We start from the raw sequence: 3,409 nt of genomic DNA on the forward strand, positions 1-3,409 counted from the left end.
TGTGCGCTTCAATTAGCTATTTATTTATGCAATATACCGGGGGTCTGTATATGACGCTATTATCATAGAGAAAATGTAAATAAAGGTTGGTGGGTTGGGTGGTGCATCGACTTGCACCAAAATGCCACAACTGTGTTTTCTCCCAATTGTTTTTCCTCTGTAGTATAAATACAGAAATGGTGGCAACTACAATTACAAGCACTACAATTACAATTTGTACCACAAAATACAAGGACTCTAATAGCTCTGAGAGAGAGAAACAAAAAAAAATGCCTTTTAGAATGCAGAGATTTAAAAATGTGCATGTGACCTGCTGCTCCAGGCAATCTGTTTAGAAAGTTATATAGTATTTCTATTTAATTAGAAGGATTTGCATTCCATGTATAGTGGTAAGTTGATAATTAGTTGTATAATGATGATGTAATGTGCAATATATATGCAGAAGAGAAGACACTCACCATCCTGGAAAGCTTTTGCCAATTCTGATGGTTTTCTGTATTTGAGCCTGAGATTTATACTTAGTTCTAAGTAACCTGAGGATGTGTCACTTTGTGTTCAATCACTTTTGTTATATTCTTATTCATGTAATGGTGCAGTGAGGCGCTGTGACTGTACATTTGGTCACTTATCTGGGATTTTACATCAGTACAGACTTGGGTCATAAACTTGTGTCATCTAAGAAACAAAAAAATGGGCTAAGTCCTTGCAAACAATTTACACTAAGACTGTCTGGACTGCTGTCACATGGATCTGAATCACAGAATGCAGTGAACAACATAAAGTAATTATAACTTTGATAGAAATAAGAAAAATGCTGTGTCAGTGGGGAAGAGCTCTACATTTGACTTGTAAAGGTTCCATTTTATACCTAGAATCAACAGCACTGTATATTATTAGAATATTTAAATAAATTTCCATGTATCTAAAAACACTATAATTTATGTTTTTCAACTTTCTAGCCTTTTGGCTTAGAATTCAAAGTAAAAATTTGGCTACTAAAACTCTTTCACATACTGGCTTGCACATCCTCATTTGTTCAGTACATTCAGGATCAAAACAATTTCAGTCCATAAACACAGCACCAAAACCAAGTTCTTCACCTTAGTAAGGTACTGAAACCCTCTGTGTAGCTACAATGCAACACTGGAACTGTGTTCATTAAAAAAATGCAGCACAAAACTCTAGCTAAGGATATAAATTGAGCACCAGAATTAAGCTCACTGTACAATTATGGAGCATTATCAACCAAAAGTCTAAACATTTGTAACCAGCCTTGAGCATATGTACCATGTATACTTGGGTATAAGCTGATCGAGTATAAGCCAAGGGACCTAATTTTACCACAAAAAAATAATAAATTAAATGCACAACCGGGCTCTCTACTCATAAATAAATGCCCAGCATGGCCTCCCACAGCTCCTCTTCTCCTCCTGGCTCATTGCCAAGAGGAGCGCCAGAGGGTAAGTATATGAACTCTTATTTTTTTATACTCAAGTATAGTCAAGAATGGTGCTATTTCAGGACAAAAATTGTACTGAAAATCTAGGCTTATACTCCAGTAAATACGGTAATCACAGAAAAAGGATTTGACATCACTTTCGACTTGTCTGCTTAGGTAAATACTTTCAGTACTCTCAGTGAAATTGAAATTCTAAATCTCTCTAAAAATGAATTATGTCTTTGACCAGAGGAGTTCGCTTTCACTTCCTTCTGTCCAGCCCCTTATGTTTACTTCTTCCAGCCATTACTTTTTTTTATCACAGCAATGTTAGGCATCTCACTTCATCATGATTACCTCGCCTTCTAATCACAATCTTACTTCTGCTTTTCTGTCTATTAAGACTAGGTTGCCTCCACAGTAGTATAGTAATGGTGCCTTCCACAGTATCCAGTATATAAATGGTGTCCACCACAGTGGGAAGTATAATAACAGTTTTCACAGGGTGCTGAATAAAGACAAAATGCCCACATGGTTCCTAATATAGTCAATGTGTTAAGTCTTCTAGATTAATTGTTTTACGAGCTGGTCTCTTGTCTTTTCTGGGTATAAATTTAGTGATGGTATAGGATGCTTGCATTCTTAGATGCTTGCATTCTTGGTTTGCTTAGCATAATATTCTGCTAAGTATAATAATATTAGACAAGTATGCTATTATGTTTTCTCTTCTCGCTCTGTTTGCTATGGTTGTTTTACTTGCCTACCATCCATCGGTCTCACCAGTAACAACTATTCATATCAATGCCTCCCTTCTTCACTCACCTTTCTATACCACTCACACGCTCAATGCTTTATGTAACCATACTAACTCATCACAGTCTTCTGCCGTGAAGCAAGAAATAACTTCTTATAAATCTCTAAAGCATCTTTTGTCTCTTCTCTTTCTCCTTCTGCTTGCCGGAGGGGACATCTCTCCTAACCCAGGCCCTCCTTCAGCTAGTTTTAACACCTCACACAGAAATCCTGCTAACCTTATAAAGATTCAGTGTATCCCCTCTTTTGATCCTCCACCAGTAACCCTTTTTAAATGTGCTCTATTGAAAGCCTGTTCTGTGTATAATAAACTAGAATCAGTTAATGACCTCTTTCTTTCTATGTCTTTTGACATGCTTGTCATCACAGAAACATGGATCCAGCAGGATGACTCCGCCTCCGTTGCAGCATTGTCTTATGGCGGCTTACACTTTTCTCACTGTTCCAGACCAGAGAATAGGCAGGGAGGAGGAGGACTAGGCATACTCCTCTCTCCACAATGCACTTTCCAAGTTATTCCTCCTGTACCCTCTCTTACTTTCCCACCTTTTGAGGTCCACACCCTTAGACTTTTCCGCCCATTCTCTCTTCGTGTGGTTGTAGTATACCATCCTCCTGACTCCTTGACCACTTTGACTCTCTCACTTTCTATCCTGTGACATTCCAACCATCATCACGGGAGACTTCAAGATCCCTGTTAACACTCCCATTTCCCCTCCTGCCTCTCAGCTAATAACACTAACTTCTTCTCTAGGTCTTTCACAACTCTACGATTCCCCCACTCATAAAGAGGTAAACATACTCGATTTGGTCTCCTCCCAACCATCTTCAATATCTAATTTTACCAATTCTTTCTTTCCTCTTTCAGACCATAACCTCCTTTCTTTTACTTTCAATAATCCTTCACCTTCTCAGAATCCTTCCACCCATCATTCATACCGGAACCCACGTGCAATAGATACTCACCAACTCACAAAAACTTACAGTCTGCACTGTTCCCCATCTCCTCTTTCACCAGTCCAAACCTGGCTACTAACCACTATAATCACACTGTCAGAAGCGCGCTAAATGAGATGGCACCACTCACTATCCGAAATTTTCAACACACATGCAGGCAACCTTGGCACACCGAACAAACTCGTTTCCTTCAGCAATGCT

This window comes from Engystomops pustulosus, chromosome 11 (assembly GCF_040894005.1).
Source record: "Engystomops pustulosus chromosome 11, aEngPut4.maternal, whole genome shotgun sequence".
Taxonomy (NCBI): Eukaryota; Metazoa; Chordata; class Amphibia; order Anura; family Leptodactylidae; genus Engystomops; species Engystomops pustulosus.